This window comes from Bos indicus x Bos taurus, chromosome 13 (assembly GCF_003369695.1).
Source record: "Bos indicus x Bos taurus breed Angus x Brahman F1 hybrid chromosome 13, Bos_hybrid_MaternalHap_v2.0, whole genome shotgun sequence".
Classification (NCBI taxonomy): Eukaryota; Metazoa; Chordata; class Mammalia; order Artiodactyla; family Bovidae; genus Bos; species Bos indicus x Bos taurus.
The window spans coordinates 44,906,466-44,924,137 of NC_040088.1; the positions used below are offsets into that span (position 1 = coordinate 44,906,466).

General features: G+C 45.4%; 1 long non-coding RNA gene across 1 annotated transcript; it reads left to right on the top strand.

The window, feature by feature from the left end:
• Nucleotides 1–11,629: 11,629 nt before the first annotated feature.
• LOC113903482 lies at nt 11,630–13,953 on the top strand. Its single transcript, XR_003514139.1, has 2 exons — nt 11,630–12,487; nt 12,909–13,953. It is a non-coding gene; the product is annotated as an uncharacterized LOC113903482 (long non-coding RNA).
• Nucleotides 13,954–17,672: the final 3,719 nt, after the last annotated feature.

Genomic DNA, 17,672 nt, shown 5'->3' on the forward strand with positions numbered 1-17,672 from the left:
CTGAATTCTTCTGTTGCTGTTAAGAGATGTTGCCAAGCCCTCCCAGCTCCACATTTTCACATTAAGAAAAGGGGATGTGTATTTTATTAATGCCCCAAGCTCTAAGAAGATGAACTTCATAAGTGCTTCTTATACTATAACATGTGTATGAATCACCCAAGGACCTTGTTAAAATGCACATTCTGTAGATCTGGGTGTAGCCAGGGATGAGATCCTGCATCTCTAATAAGCTCTCAGGAGAGGCCAGTGGTCCAGGTGCCACCATCTGAGTAGCAGGGATCAAAGCCCATTCTTAAAAAAACCGAGATGTTAAGAGATGGCCCAGCGTGGCCTTCAGTAAGGAGATGGCCTCACAGTGCTGTTCGACATGGGATTTTCCCCATGCCTCACAGGTCAGTGACGTTGATCTGCTCAAACGAATAATAATATCACCACCACCACCAACAGCAATATGAAGGCTGATCCCCAAATCTTAGTTGCCAGGAGCTACTGTATGGCTCAACCCAAAGGCAGATCTTTGGAAAGCCATGCGAATTCAGGTGTAAGGCACACAGCCATTCTCACTTCCTGCCTCTGGAGAAAGATGAGGAGGAACTAGCCAATCACACCACCAATTTACCTGGTCGCAAAGAGTCAGAGACAACTGAGCGACTGATCTGATCTGAGAGTCCTTGGAGGTAAGCTGGCGGAATGGAACATACATGAATGCTAAGATCTAAAATTAGATGAGACCTGAAACCACTGGGGTGGCTTGGTACTGAGAGTTCTGCTGCAGCAAAAACCAGTTGAAAGTGCTAAGTTTCTCACTTTCTGGAAAATGGAAAGTCATCACCTGGACAGTTCCGACTCTGGAGCCAGAATCAATTTCTCAATTCAGTTCAGTTCAGTTGCTCAGTTGTGTCCAATTCTTTGTGACCCCATGGACTGTAGCATGCCAGGCTTCTCAGTCCATCACCAACTCCTGGAACTTGCTCAAATTCATGTCCATCCAGTCAGTGATGCCATCCAATCATCTCATCCTCTGGCATCCCTGTCTTCTCCTGCCTTCAATCTTTCCCAGCATCATGGTCTTTTCTAATAAGTCAGTTCTTCGTATCAGGTGGCCAACGTATTGGGGTTTCAGCTTCAGCATCAGTCCTTCTAATGAATATTTAGGACTCATTTCCTTTAGGATTGATTGGGTGGCTCTCCATGCAGTCCAAGGGACTCTTAAGAGTCTTCTCCAACACCATAGTTCAAAAGAATCAATTCTTTGGTGGTCAGCTTTCTTTATGGTCCAACTCTTACATGCATACATGATTACTGGAAAAACCATAACTTTGACTAGATGAACCTATGTTAGCAAAGTAATGTCTCTGCTTTTTAATATGCTGTCTAGGTTGGTCATAGCTTTTCTTCCAAGGAGCAAGCGTCTTTTAATTTCATGGCTGCAGTCACCGTCTGCAGTGATTTTGGAGCCCAAGAAAATAAAATCTGTCACTGTTTCCATTGTTTCCCATCTACTTGCCATGAAGTGATGGGACCAGATGCCATGATCTTTGTTTTCTGAATGTTGAGTTTTAATATTTTCACTTTTTAACTTTTTCACTCTCCTCTTTCACTTTCATCAGGAGGCTCTTTAGTTCTTCTTTGTTTTCTGCCATAAGGGTGGTGTCATCTGCATATCTGAGGTTATTGATACTTCTCCCAGCAATCTCGATTCCAGCTTGTGCTTCATCCAGCCCAGCGTTTCTCATATACCCTGGATATAAGTTAAATAAGCAGGGTGACAGTATACAACCCTGACATACTCCTTTCCCTATTTGGAACCAGTCTGTTATTCCAGGAGAAGGCAATGGCAACCCACTGCAGTACTCTTACCTAGAAAATCCCATGGACGGAGGAGCCTGGTGGGCTGCAGTCCATTTTGTCGCTAAGAGTCAGACACGATTGAGCGACTTGACTTTCACTTTTCATTTTCATGCATTGGAGAAGTAAATGGCAACCCACTCCAATGTTCTTGCCTGGAGAATCCCAGGGGTGGGGGAGCCTGGTGGGCTGCCGTCTATGGGGTCACACAGAGTCGGACACAACTGAAGTGACTTAGCAGCAGCAGCTGCAGCTGTTGTTCCATGTCCAGTTCTAACTGTTGCTTCTTGACCTGCATACAGATTTCTCAGGAGGCAGGTAAGGTGGTCTGGTATTCCCATCTCTTTAAGAATTTTCCACAGTTTGTTGTGATCCACACAGTCAAAGGCTTTGGCATAGTCAATAGAGCAGAAGTAGATGTTTTTCTGGAGCTTGCTTGCTTTTTCTGTGATCCATCGGGTGTTGGCAATTTGATCTCTGGCTCCTCTGCCTTTTCTAAATCCAACTTGAACATCTGGAAGTTTACTTTCTAAGAGTGCCTTTTGGTTCTGATTGCTTCTTCTTCAAAGCCTCTGTTTTTGTTTTATGTTGTCTTCAGTCATTTTAAAGTTTCTTATGTTTGTGTGTCTCGGTTTTTTTCTCTTTGATGCTGCCAGTTTTTCTCAGATGTGCACAATCCTTTATCATCCATTCAGATTTGCAAATGGGAAATGGGCTAGGTGGGTGATAATTCTGTGTATATAGCAGAAGCTTATCGAATGATGGGGGGCTTGGCATGTCTGTGAAACTACTCTCAGGCTGGGACAAGTGGAAGGCTTCCCTCTGGGCATGGGAGTTGCTGACCTGGTTCTCACCAGAGGCTCCACATATCATCTTCAGAAAAGAGTCCAGCTCCAGCAGCCAGGGAATCAACCTAAAGAGATGAGTGGTGTTGACAAGAAACGACGCAGCCTCTCAGTTTTCTTGGACTGCGTATTTATTTCAAGCTTAAGATTCTCTTTTATACTTTTACAAAAGCATTAGGTCAGAGGTTTGACATTTTCAGTTCCCACTGACCCAGATTTGTGTCTCCATAAATCATTGTTCCCCCTCAAAAGGAGTTCCTGCCTCAGAGATTCTCTTATCTACTTCTTCTCATGTGTCCTTGTGAATACATTGTAACTCATGCTAATGTCTGAGCTCCATACCACATTCCTCAGTTTATTTCTTATCTTTCTAAGTCCTGTTTGGCCCTAGTATCCTAAGCTCACTATTTATTTTATTTTATTTATTTTTTTATTTTTTAACTTCACAATATTGTATTGGCTTTGCCATATATCAACATGAATCCGCCACAGGTATACACGTGTTCCCCATCCTGAACCCTCCTCCCTCCTCCCTCCCCATACCATCCCTCTGGATCGTCCCAGTGCACCAGCCCCAAGCATCCAGTATCATGCATTGAACCTGGACTGGCGACTCGTTTCATATATAATATTATACATGTTTCAATGCCATTCTCCCAAATCATCCCACCCTCTCCCTCTCCCACAGAGTCCAAAAGACTGTTCTATACATCAGTGTCTCTTTTGCTGTCTCGTACACAGGGTTATTGTTACCATCTTTCTAAATTCCATATATATGCGTTAGTATACTGTATTGGTGTTTTTCTTTCTGGCTTACTTCACTCTGTATAATAGGCTCCAGTTTCATCCACCTCATTAGAACAGATTCAAATGTATTCTTTTTAATAGCTGAGTAATACTCCATTGTGTATATGTACCACAGCTTTCTTATCCATTCATCTGTTGATGGACATCTAGCAACATCTGTTGCTTCCATGTCCTGGCTATTATAAACAGTGCTGCAATGAACATTGGGGTACAGGTATCTCTTTCAATTCTGGTTTCCTCAGTGTGTACGCCCAGCAGTGGGATTGCTGGATCATAAGGCAGTTCTATTTCCAGTTTTTTAAGGAATCTCCACACTGTTCTCCATAGTGGCTGTACTAGTTTGCATTCCCACCAACAGTGTAAGAGGGTTCCCTTTTCCCCACACCCTCTCCAGCATTTATTGCTTGTAGACTTTTGGATCGCAGCCATTCTGACTGGTGTGAAATGGTACCTCATTGTGGTATTGATTTTCATTTCTCTGATAATGAGTGATGTTGAGCATCTTTTCATGTGTTTGTTAGCCATCTGTATGTCTTCTTTGGAGAAATGTCTATTTAGTTCTTTGGCCCATTTTTTGATTGGGTAATTTATTTTTCTGGAATTGACTGTAGGAGTTGCTTGTATATTTTTGAGATTAGATGTTTGTCAGTTGCTTCATTTGCTATTATTTTCTCCCATTCTGAAGGCTGTCTTTTCACCTTGCTTATAGTTTCCTTTGTTGTGCAGAAGCTTTTAAGTTTATTAGGTCCCATTTGTTTATTATTTGTTTATTTTTGCTTTTATTTCCAATATTCTAGGAGGTGGGTCATAGAGGATCCTGCTGTGAAGCATGTCAGAGAGTGTTTTGCCTGTGTTCTCCTCTAGGAGTTTTATAGTTTCCGGTCTTATGTTTAGATCTTTAATCCATTTTGAGTTTCTTTTTGTGTATGGTGTTAGAAAGTGTTCTAGATTCATTCTTTTACAAGTGGTTGACCAGTTTTCCCAGCACCACTTGTTAAACAGATTGTCTTAATCCATTGTATATTCTTGCCTCCTTTGTCAAAGATAAGGTGTCCATAGGTGCGTGGATTTATCTCTGGGCTTTCTATTTTGTTCCATTTATCTATATTTCTGTCTTTGTGCCAGTACCATACTGTCTTGATGACTGTGGCTTTGTAGTAGACCTTGAAGACAGGCAGGTTGATTCCTCCAGTTCCATTCTTCTTTCTCAAGATTGCTTTGGCTATTTGAGGTTTTTTATATTTCCATACAAATTGTGAAATTATTTGTTCTAGCTCTGTGAAGAATACCGTTGGTAGCTTGATAGGGATTGCATTGAATCTATAAATTACTTTGGGTAGTATACTCATTTTCACTATATTGATTCTTCCAATCCATGAACATGGTATATTTCTCCATCTATTAGTGTCCTCTTTGATTTCTTTCACCAGTGTTTTATCGTTTTCTGTATATAGGTCTTTAGTTTCTTTAGGTAGATATATTCCTAAGTATTTTATTCTTTTCGTTGCAATGGTGAATGGAATTGTTTCCTTAATTTCTCTTTCTGTTTTCTCATTATTAGTGTATAGGAATGCAAAGGATTTCTGTGTGTTGATTTTATATCCTACAACTTTACTATATTCATTGATCAGTTCTAGTAATTTTCTGGTGGAGTCTTTAGGGTTTTCTATGTAGAGGATCATGTCATCTGCAAACAGTGAGAGTTTTACTTCTTCTTTTCCAATTTGGATTCCTTTTATTTCTTTTTCTGCTCTGATTGCTGTGGCCAAAACTATGGTGAATAGTAATGGTGAAAGTGGGCACCCTTGTCTTGTTCCTGACTTTAGGGGAAATGCTTTCAATTTTTCACCATTGAGGATAATGTTTGCTGTGGGTTTGTCATATATAGCTTTTATTATGTTGAGGCATGTTCCTTCTATTCCTGCTTTCTGGAGAGTTTTTATCATAAATGGATGTTGAATTTTGTCAAAGGCTTTCTCTGCATCTATTGAGATAATCATATGGTTTTTATTTTTCAATTTGTTAATGTGGTGTATTACACTGATTGATTTGCAGATATTAAAGAATCCTTGCATCCCTGGGATAAAGCCCACTTGGTCATGGTGTATGATATTTTTAATGTGTTGTTGGATTCTGATTGCTAGAATTTTGTTAAGGATTTTTGCATCTATGTTCATCAGTGATATTGGCCTGTAGTTTTCTTTTTCTGTGGCATCTTTGTCAGGTTTTGGTATTAGGGTGATGGTGGCCTCACAGAATGAGTTTGGAAGTTTACCTTCCTCTACAATTTTCTGGAAGAGTTTGAGTAGGATAGGTGTTGCTGCTGCTAAGTCACTTCAGTCGTGTCCGACTCTGTGCGACCCCATAGATGGCAGCCCACCAGGCTCCCCCATCCCTGGGATTCTCCACGCGAGAGTACTGGAGTGGGGTGCCATTGCCTTCTCCAAGGATACATGTTAGCTCTTCTCTAAATTTTTGGTAGAATTCAGCTGTGAAGCTGTTTGGACCTGGGCTTTAGTTTGCTGGAAGATTTCTGATTACTGTTTCAATTTCTGTGCTTGTGATGGGTCTGTTAAGATTTTCTATTTCTTCCTGGTCCAGTTTTGGAAAGTTGTACTTTTCTAAGAATTTATCCATTTCATCCACGTTGTCCATTTTATTGGCATATAATTGCTGATAGTAGTCTCTTATGATCCTTTGTATTTCTGTGTTGTCTGTCGTGATCTCTCCATTTTCGTTTCTAATTTTATTGATTTGATTTTTCTCCCTTTGTTTCTTGATGAGTCTGGCTAATGGTTTGTCAATTTTATTTATCCTTTCAAAGAACCAGCTTTTGGCTTTGTTGATTTTTGCTATGTTCTCTTTTCTTTTGCATTTATTTCTGCCCTAATTTTTAAGATTTCTTTCCTTCTACTAACCCTGGGGTTCTTCATTTCTTCCTTTTCTAGTTGCTTTAGGTGTAGAGTTAGGTTATTTATTTGACTTTTTTCTTGTTTCTTGAGGTATGCCTGTATCACTATGAACTTTCCCCTTAGGACTGCTTTTACAGTGTCCCACAGGTTTTGGGTTGTTGTGTTTTCATTTTCATTCGTTTCTATGCATATTTTGATTTCTTCTGTGATTTGTTGGTTATTCAGCAGCGTGTTGTTCAGCCTCCATATGTTGGAATTTTTAGTAGTTTTTCTCCTGTAATTGAGATCTAATCTTACTGCATTGTGGTCAGAAAAGATGCTTGGCATGATTTCAATTTTTTTGAATTTACCAAGGCTAGATTTGTGGCCCAGGATGTGATCTATCCTGGAGAAGGTTCCGTGTGCACTTGAGAAAAAGGTGAAATTCATTGTTTTGGGGTGAAAGTCCTATAGATATCAATTAGGTCTAACTGGTCTATTATATCATTTAAAGTTTGTGTTTCCTTGTTAATTTTCTGTTCAGTTGATCTATCCATAGGTGTGAGTGCGGTATTAAAGTCTCCCACCATTATTGTGTTATTGTTAATTTCCCCTTTCATACTTGTTAGCATTTGTCTTACATATTGTTGTGCTCCTATGTTGGGAGCATATATATTTATAATTGTTATATCTTCTTCTTGGATTGATCCTTTGATCATTATGTAGTGTCCTTCTTTGTCTCTTTTCACAGCCTTTGTTTTAAAGTCTATTTTATCTGATATGAGTATTGCTACTCCTGCTTTCTTTTGATCTCTATTTGCATGGAATATCTTTTCCAGCCCTTCACTTTCAGTCTGTATGTGTCCCCTGTTTTGAGGTGGGTCTCTTGTAGACAACATATATAGGGGTCTTGTTTTTGTATCCATTCAGCCAGTCTTTGTCTTTTGGTTGGGGCATTCAACCCATTTACGTTTAAGGTAATTATTGATAAGTATGATCCCGTTGCCATTTACTTTATTGTTTTAGGTTCGAGTTTATACACCCTTTTTTGTGTTTCCTGTCTAGAGAATCTCCTTTAGCATTTGTTGGAGAGCTGGTTTGGTGGTGCTGAATTCTCTCAGCTTTTGCTTGTCTGTAAAGCTTTTTATTTCCCCTTCATATTTGAACGAGATCCTTGCTGGGTACAGTAATCTGGGCTGTAGGTTATTTCCTTTCTTCACTTTAAGTATGTTTTGCCATTCCCTCCTGGCCTGAAGAGTTTCTATTGAAAGATCATCTGTTATTCTTATGGGAATCCCCTTGTGTGTTATTTGTTGTTTTTCCCTTGCTGCTTTTAATATTTGTTCTTTGTGTTTGATCTTTGTTAATTTGATTAATATGTGTCTTGGGGTGTTTTGCCTTGGGTTTATCCTGTTTGGGACTCTCTGGGTTTCTTGGACTTGGATGATTATTTCCTTCCCCAATTTAGGGAAGTTTTCAACGATTATCTCCTCAAGTATTTTCTCATGGTCTTTCTTTTTGTCTTCTTCTTCTGGGACCCCTATGATTCGAATGTTGTAGCGTTTAATATTGTCCGGGAGGTCTCTGAGCTTGTCCTCATTTCTTTTAATTCGTTTTTCTTTTTTCCTCTCTGATTCATTTATTTCTACCATTCTATCTTCTAATTCACTAATCCTACCTTCTGCCTCTGTTATTCTACTATTTGTTGCCTCCAGAGTGTTTTTGATCTCATTTATTGCATTATTCATTATATATTGACTCTTTTTTATTTCTTCTAGGTCCTTGTTAAACCTTTCTTGCATGTTCTCAATCCTTGTCTCCCAGCTATTTATCTGTGATTTCATTTTGATTTCAAGATTTTTGATCATTTTCACTATCAGTATTTGGAATTCTTTATCAGGTAGATTCCCTCTCTTCCTCTTTTGTTTGGTTTGGTGGGCATTTATCCTGTTCCTTTACCTGCTGGGTATTCCTCTGTCTCTTCATCTTGTTTAAATTGCTGAGTTTGTGGTATTTCTGTATTCTGGCAGTTTGTGGTGTTCTCTTTATTGTGGAGTTTCCTTGCTGTGGGTGGGTTCATACAAGTGGCTTGTCAAGGTTTCTTGGTTAGGGAAGCTTGTGTTGGTGTTCTGGTGGGTGGAGCTGGATTTCTTCTCTCTGGAGTGCAATGAAGTGTCCAGTAATGAGTTATGAGATGTCTATGGTTTTGTAGTAACTTGGGCAGCCTGTATATTGGAGCTCAGGGCTGTGTTCCTGTGTTGCTGGAGAATTTGCATGGTATGTCTTGCTCTGGAACTTGTTGGCCCTTTGGTGGTGCTTGGTTTCAGTGTAGGTATGGAGGCATTTGATGAGCTCCTGTCAATTAATGTTCCCTGGAGTCAGGAGTTCCCTGGAGTCAGGGTTTGGACTTAAGCCTCCTGCTTCTGGCTTTCAGTCTTATTTTTACAGTAGTCTCAAAACTTCTCCTTCTATACAGCACCATTGATAAAACATCTAGGTTAAAGATGAAAAGTTTCTCCACAGTGAGGGACACCCAGAGAGGTTCACAGAGTTACATGGAGAAGAGAAGAGGGAGGAGGGAGTTAGAGGTGACCTGAATGAGATGAGGTGGAATCAATAGAGGAGAGAGCAGGCTAGCCAGTAATCACTTCCTTATGTGCACTCCACAACTGGACCACTCAGAGATGTTCACGGAGTTATACAGAGAAGAGAAGAGGGAGGAAGGAGACAGAGGTGGCCAGGAGGATAAAAGAGGGGAATGAAAAGGAGAGAGACAGATCCAGCCAGTAATCAGTTCCCTAAGTGTTCTCCACCGTCTGGAACACACAGAAATTCACAGAGTTGGGTAGAGAAGAGAGGGGTTAGGGAGGAGACACAGATGACCTGGTAGAGAAAAAGGAGAGTCCAAAGGAGGAGAGAGCAGTCAAGCCAGTAATCTCGCTCCCAAGTAAAAATGGGTACTGAAGATTGGGTTCTTAAAGGTACAAAATTGATAACAAATACCAAAAAGCAAAAATTAAAAATCTAGAGTAGAGTTTGGAATTTCAAAAATACAATGTTAAAGAAAAGAAAAAAAAAAAAGAGAGAGAGAGAGAGAAAAGACAAAGTCACAAAAATTATAAAAATATATATATATAAAGTTTGCTTTTAAAAAAATAGGGTCTTTTTTTTTTTGCAAAGTCATAGTAGGTTATAAAAGTGAAAATTAAAGAAGTAATAGAGGACTTAAAATTTTTAAACATTTTTAAAAAAGAGAAAAAGAATGATTGTAAAAGTAGTAAAAATATGTCTAGGACTTTCTCTGGTGTTGTTGTGGGTATTGTGGGTTCAGTTCATTTTCAGATAGTTCCTTGGTCCAGCTTATATTTCTCAAGATCTATAGGCCCCTTCCTATGTAGTTGGAACTAACGACAGGGTTTTAATCTGTTGCACCTGTCACTTCCAAGGTGGTTCCCTCTGTTTTAGCTTCTTCTGTTTGCCGGTCTCTTCAGTGTCTGACTTCCGCCCTGACACAAAGGGGGCGGTGGTGGACACTTTTTTTTTTTTTTTTTTTTTTAAGGCTCACTTTTTCAGTCACGCTGTGGGGAGGGAGGGACGCTGCAAACAAATAACACTGGCGTGTGCTCGCAGTGCCTCAGCCACACTGGGCCTGCCCCCGCTCACAGTGCGTGTACCCTCCCTGTCCACACTGCTCAGGCTCTAGGTTGCTCCACCGGGAACCGTCCGAAGCCGGCCCTGGGCTGCATGCACCTCCCAGGTCTAAGCCGCTCAGGTTCAGGCACTCGGGTAGTCCTCAGAGGCGCAGACTCGGTTGGGCCTGCGTTTTGTGCCCTTCCCAGGTCCAAGCAGCTCAGGTGATGAGGTGTTTGGCGAGCATGGTCGCTGCAACTTATCGCCTCCCCCGTCCCTGCCACTCAGTTTTCTGGGTGTACAACTGGCGCACCTTCTTAGGCGGATCTTGACCGTCCAGAACCCCAAGAAGTCTTAGTTAGCAAAGAAGCCCACTTACAGTTTTGTAGATAATGTCTCTGTGGGGCTGCAATTGCCCCCTTTCAGCTCTGGCTGCCTGTCACCGGAGGGGGATGGTCTGCAGCCGGCTATCTATGTTCAGTCCTTTGTTCTGTGCATGGGCCTGGCGGTGTCTTAGGTTAGGGCTGGCTTTTCGCGTGGTAGTCATCCCACAGTCTCGTTTGCTAGCCCAAGTTAGTTCACTCAGATAGTGCTCGGGGCATTCAGGCCAGATCCTTACTCTAAGCAATGCAGCCCGCACCTCCCTGCCCAGCCCCCCGCTTGCTAGTGGCAGGTGCAGGCGTCTGTGCTGCTTCTCCGCTGGGGGAGTTACCGTTGGGCTCAGTAATCTGTGGGTTTTAATTATTTATTTATTTTTCCTCCCTGTTATGTTGCCCTCTGTGCTTCCAAGGCTCTCCACAGACTCGGCAGTGAGAGTGTTTCCTGGTGTTTGGAAACTTCTCTGTTTTTAAGACTCCCTTCCCGGACGGAGCTCTGTCCCTCCCTCTTTTGTCTCTTTTTTTGTCTTTTATATTTTTCCTACCTCCTTCGAAGACAGTGGGCTGCTTTTCTGGGTGCCTGATGTCCTCTGCCGGCATTCAGAAGTTGTTTTGTGGAATTTACTCAGCGTTTAAATGTTCTTTTGATGAATGTGTTGGGGAGAAAGTGGTCTGCCCGTCCTATTCCTCTGCCATCTTAGCTCCTCCTCCTAAGCTCACTATTTCTTAAGGGCTTCTAGCTATTAATATCCCTAAAGTTCCTAATCTCTATAAGCTATAGTAGAATATGCTAACATTACAACATTCCTTAAATCTGTAGCTTCTAACTATTTTAATTATTCCTAAGCCCTAAATCCAGCATATTCCTTTGCCATAAACACTTTCCTCACAAATAGGCTTCAGATAGCAATCCCTCCCATGGCCTCAAGCTGCGGCCTATGTGCTCACCCTGGAACACTCTTTTGTAAAAGTCTTTGAACAAATGTCAATGGCTAACTTTATGAATTATTTTCTGAGCACAGCTGCAGAAGGCTTTGTGCCTTCTCATGCTCCTCTCAAGAACAATGAACACCTTAATATTCTTTTCAGTCTACTCAGCTGAGGGGAGGAAAGAACAAGTCAGAATCACAAGGCCTAACTCCTTTATCCTGGGTACGTGGCTGCGGGACAAGGAGAGGGAGTTGGGGCCGTGCCTCCATTTTGTCAGTAATGCCTAACGTGGCTCCTGACAGCCAACACACTTTTTCTCCACTGGGATACGTTTATGGCTGCAGATACATCTGCACGTGCAGGGGACGGGGTGGTGGTGTCGAGGGAAGGACCAGGGGCCAGGAGAATGCAGACCTTCAGCTGCTCATCTCATTTCTGTCTCCAGCCATGACTCCCCCCTTCCATCACTCCTGCCACCTCTGATCAGGAGCCTTTCGTGAGTTCTGGAATGCAGGTACCACCCCTTCCTCCACTGTGACAGCCACTGCTCCCTCACTGGGCCAAGCTGACCAGGCAACGTGGAGAGAGAGTCTGGCACATAGCAAAATATGCTGTCTGACCTCTCAGGCCTGCCCTCAGGGCCCTAAGGCTGGTGTTTGTTTTCATATCACACAAGCCACACTCACTGAAGCCAAGGTCATTGTCCCCACACAAGAATAGGAGCCTCAGCTCTGAAAGGTTATTGTCATAGGACAGTCACCAGGATTCAAGCCAAGGGTAAGACCATGTCCCACACATTCCATGAACTCTTGCAGGAAACATACTAACATAGTGTGTATTCGTATAAATTGACTACAAACCAGATCCTTGTGGGATTCCTCACTTTAAAACTTTCTCTCTGATATCAAAGCTTACCCTGCTAATCTTCCAAGGAAAGGAGCAGAAAGGGGAGAGTCAAGAGATTTTCCTGGGTTAGTTAAGTAGGTCATGGGTGAAACCAAGGCCCCGTTGTGCCTGCTCCCTCTCCAGTCTCTCGAGGATTCTAACCAAGGATTTAGCCAGGGATTTTTTCCCACCCAAACAGGCTCCAAAATACAGCTCTTCATGAAGCAACTCTGCTTGGCCGGGCAGGAAGGGAGTGCATCGCTGCCTTACTGGGGTACGTTCCTTGGCCTCTGGGGGACACTCCAACTGCCACAGTGATCCCCCTGTTGGTCTGTGAGGATTTCAGGGGGTCCTGGTGCCCGAACAGCTGACCCAGTGAATGGGGGCCACCATCCCACCATGGCTCCCAAGGCACTAAGGGCTTTTCAAAGCACAATGAGAATGCTGCCCCCCTTAAATCCACCTGGTTGTGGGTATGGAGGCTATGGGAACCCTCTGTCAGGACTGGCATTGGACGTGTGAGATCGCAGAGCCTGTCAGAAGGGCTCAGGGTAGAGCCGCCCTTGAGGGCTGGGTCATGGTGGCCTCTCGGGGAAGTTTGGGACGGGGGCCCGGGAGCCCCAGCAGCAGCAAGGAGTCAGGCCCTGAGGCTCAGGGACTGGAATCCGTCAGCTCACCCCCATTTTCCTTCGCAGATGCAACGCCAGCATCCAGAAGAAGAACACAAGAGGCCAGACGGCATACGACCTGGCCCTGGAAAGTGGGGATGAGCCCATCACCTCGCTCTTTGCTGCTAAGCTTGGCCTGGATGAACGCTAAGCCTGAAAGCCCCACGGGCATCATTCAGAGAAGTCACCCAGCTCCGGCTGTGCTGTGTTCGCTTCCTTCCAAATGCATATTCGAGGTTTGGAAATCGAGCTTGAGAGCCACTCATAAGATTTTAAAAACTATGTGACAGTGTAAGCCACCCATGCCCTCACTCCCTGAGTATTTCCCCAAACGCCCTGGATCCTGATGAACGTAGTGTACACTAGTGGTGTGTTGCTGCTTGTCTTTGCATTTGCTCTTGAATCTTAATTTATTTCTCAGTACACAGTAATTGCATACTGTTGTTGTTCCGTCTTAAGTCGTGTCCAACTCTTTGTGACCCAGTGGACTGTAGCATGCCTGGTTCCTCCGTCCTTCACTCTCTCCCGGAGTTTACTCAGATTCGCGTCCCTTGAGTCGCTGAGCTATCTCACCATCTCCTCCTCTGCCACCCCCTTCTCCTTTTGCCTTCAGTCTTTCCTGGTCTTTTCCAAAAATTGCATATGGTTCTAAGCAAAGAAGTGTAAAATCTCGTGAAGTCTCCCTCCCATGTCCGCCCCATGACCACTCACTCCCTTCCTCAGACCACCAGTGACCTCCGTGTCAGTTGTGTGTTTCCAGAAGTAGCGTAGGATTATATAAGCAAGTGTATGTCGTATGTGTCTGTGTTCGTGTAGAGTACACATAAACGTTAAGTGAAAGTAACACACCTATATTCTGTCCCCTCTTCTAAGACAAGTAGTGGGAAACCACATACTGCTCTGCATGTTATTTGCTTAATATATCTAGTAAATTGGTTCCAAAGTAGTGCATAAAGATTGAGCTTATTAGAGTCTTTCCCTATGAAGCTGAACTCATCACTATTCGTATTGTTATGGCTTGTTCTCTGGTTGACAGGTAAGCTTCAAATAAACCAGTTACAGGAATGTGAAACTGTGATTCATTCCTTTTTTTTCAGATTATCGTCTCAGTCTTCGTGCTAATGTGCTAACGTTGCCATCACGGAGTCTCAGAATTGTTTCTTTTAACCTCTGAAAATAGGATATTCGTTAACTTAGAATAATTAATTCATGACCATAAGTGATAGACCCTGTCAGGGTGGCTGCTGGCATCGCCGCCTGCACTTCCTTTCCCAGGGTGGACGCCTGTTGGCAGGGGGATGGGTGCAGAGTCAGACGGGAGCCCCAGTGGGGTTGTGGGCTTGAACGGCAGTGACCCTGGCTCCCAGGTCAGAGGCCCAGTGGCCACATAAAGGGCGCAAGGGACAGGGGAGTCAAGTGAACCCCCAACCCATCTCCCTCCCCCTCACATCTTTCAGGAGAGCCAGGGCCCCTCACAGTAGAGCCCGTTGGGGCGAGGCCCCCTAGAAATGGGTACTGAGACACTTTGGGGCAGAAGAGGGTGGGTGTTCACTGGGGACCAACACCTGTGAGAGGAGGAGGTAGGGCAGGTCAGGGGGCACTGCCGGTGGCCACAAACACACCCACCTACCCACACCCCCACCCAACGGCCCCCCGGCCGCCACCACCTGGGCTGCTCTAGTGGCCTCCCCGCAAGGCAGGCGGCCGACGGCTTCCCCTCAAGGGAAGGTCCCAGAGGGTGAAGCCGGGTCCAGCTGTTGATTTGATCACCTGTCCCAGGAGCACCCACCACCATTCCCATGGCTCCTGCTGTGCTCAGCTCCCCAAGGTGTGAGAGGCAGGACCATCAAGAGAGGCGGGAGGTTGGTTCAGGATGGCAGACACATGTACACCCATGGCTGATTCATGTCAATGTATGGCAAAAACCACTACACTATTGTAAAGTAATTAGCCTCCAATTAAAATAAATAAAAATTTTTTTAAAAAAAGAGGTAAGGACTTTGAGGGGCCACGTTGGGAGTAAGTACACAGAATGAGTCCAAGTGAGTCAGTGAGAAGTTGTCTGAAGAAGGAGGCTCTGTCCTCAGTCAGCAAGCTCCAAAAAACACTTTCCTTCCTTTCCACCACGGTTGCCTAAAATGGATGGTTACTGTGTAGATTAATATAGAAAGTATATGTCAGCGAAGTATTCAGAGTTAGCTGTTAGCTCTTTCCCTGGCCATTTTCTTAGCTATTTTAAGTGGACATTTATACAACAAACAGATCCGGATTTGGCTCCTCATGTTGAAGAAATTAAATTTATTACCCGCTCGTCCCCCGGTGCTCTCAGGCCTTGGACAACTTCCTCATCACGGGACAGGGGACCCCAGGCTTCTTTCCAAGCCCTACCACCTCCCCGCCTCCCGAGCCTCCTAGGTACGCCCACCTGTCCCTGCTCCTGCTGTGATGACGTCACATGTGTGGATGGGGTGGGGGTTGGACAACCAGGTGAAGGAGGGGAGCACTCACGCCCCTGCCTGGCTCCTGAGCTGGGACCTCTTATCCCGCCCTCAGACTGGGCCGACACCACCCATGCTCCTGGTTCTCCGGCCTCTGTGCTCAAACTGGAACCAGGTGGCCAGCTTCCCTGAGTCTCAGCTGCGGACATCAGGAGGTGAGGATTCTCAGCCTTCGCGAGGAGCGCTAGCCAGTTCCTGTAATAAATCGCTCCCTATTATAGTGTACGTCTATCCCATCGGCTCTGGTTCTCTGGAGAACTCTTGACTCGTGCAGTGCTTTAGTCTACTGTCCTTTTTCTTTGATATTCAGCCCCGTTTTCACTCTTTTTCTTTCTCAAATGGGGGTACAACATGCCAGGGACCGGGCGAGACAAGCTGGTCCAAGATGATTCCCAGTGAGTCACGTGTATGGGAATACCAAGGCGTGTTGCTCATGAGACTGGATTATCTTATGCGGCAGAGGTGACAAAAGCCTCTGATGCCATTTAAAAATAACAATAGCAATTAATTGATTTAATCAAAAGGGGGGTTGTCCCAGGTGGGCCTAACCTAATCAGTGGAGCCCTTTAAAACAGTGTTTCAAGGTCAGAGACCCGAAACAGCTGAGTCTCTTGTGGTTTTGAAGAAGCAAGCTGCAGGTGGAGGGGCTGATGGTGGCTTCCTGGAGCTGAAGGCCGCACCATTGGGAACTGAACTTGGCCAGTGACTAGTGACTGGGCTTTCTGTCAATAAGCACTTGGTTCCAGTTCTGAAAGGTGAGGCTCACGACTCCAAGCACAGAGCCTAAGGCCCAACACATGCTGTCACCCACAAATCAGGGAGGGCAGGGGCTGTAGGGGGCCTGTCTCCCCTCGGGCCGTCCCACCCAATGGGCCTGGAGACACAGGTTCCTCCTGCCTGAGGGTTGCCAGAGGCCCAGCAGGGCCGGGGTCTCCTCCCAGCAGCCTCTCCAGCCACCCCCAGCTGCAGGAATGCTCCAGGAGTCCCTACCTCTGTCAGGGTGTCCTCAGGCTGCAGTCCTGTGACCAGGGTGGCCTCAATTGCTGCTCTGTGCAGATACCAGCGCTCGGTCTCTGTCCCCTGCGGGCGCCGAGGACCAGTCCTTGAATCTGCTCTTTTCACTCCTGTCTTGTCCCTTTTCTGGGGCCTTTGGCTTCAGCACTGATGGGCTACCAAGTCACTTTGCTTGGCTCTCTGTCACCGTTCGCCAGGGCAACCCCAGTACATACCCCGTGGGCCCCCCCGACAACTCCGCCTGTGCCCAAGTCACCCAAACCCACCAGCTGGCATGATGCCTGCCCTGTGGTCCCAACCCTGCTACCCAAATCCTGGCCCTGCCCTTGCTCAGGCCTGGCCTCCCCAGCAACTCGGGTCCCTCTGCCTCCTTCCTCCCATCTTGCCTGTGTCCTGCTCATTACAGGCACCCACAACTGTCCTCGTGAGAAACCCAAACGCCCTTCCTGAGTTGCCCAGGTCTCCTGGACCAGCAGCTTAGACATCACCACAGCCTCTTCTCTGGTTCTGCTCTGAGATCCCACCCGGGCCCCAGAGCGTTACCTGACTCCTCAGCTCCAGGCTGGGAGGCTCCTACCCCAGCCCCTCTGCCCCTCCCTCTACAGAGATGACCTGTCCAGCCAGTTCTCCCCAGTCACATGCCCGTCTCCCCAGAGACCAAACATCTGCAGGCATGAGATTCTGGTACCTCCTTCCAGTCCCCAGCATGGGGCAGTGACACCATGGGTGATGAGTCAAATCGACCTCACCTGCCAGCACTAATCAAGGTTGTTTTAAGATCTGCTTGTCCTCCAAGGGGCTCAGAACCTAGACAAGACATTGGCCCGAGCTGTTTTCCAGGGACTTGGAGTCAGCCGCATCTGTCTGCGCTCAGCCAGCTAAGCTGGGTGGGCGCCAGCATCCCCGGGGTGACCTAAGGGAAGTGGGAATCTGAAGCCTGGTTCCACCTGTGCAGAATGAGGCTCATCATACCTTTCCCCAATCACCACTCCCTGCGCTTCAGGCCGCCCTGCTGCCTGACTGGTTATCCTGCAAATCTCAAGTCCCTTGCCTTTGTGGAGGCAGGTCTGAGGTTTGTTCTCCCATCTCCCTGCTCGGTGGCTCTGCGAATAAACCCTCTCTGCTGCAGACTCTGCTTTGATTTCCTGCAAGTCTAGCAAGATGAACATGGTGGGGTAGGTTCTCAGCAAATAGCTGTTGAGAAAATTCACTGTATCTTTGAGTTCGGGCAAAAGAATCTTGTAGACAAACCGCAGGCTTTGCAGCAGGGGGTATCCTG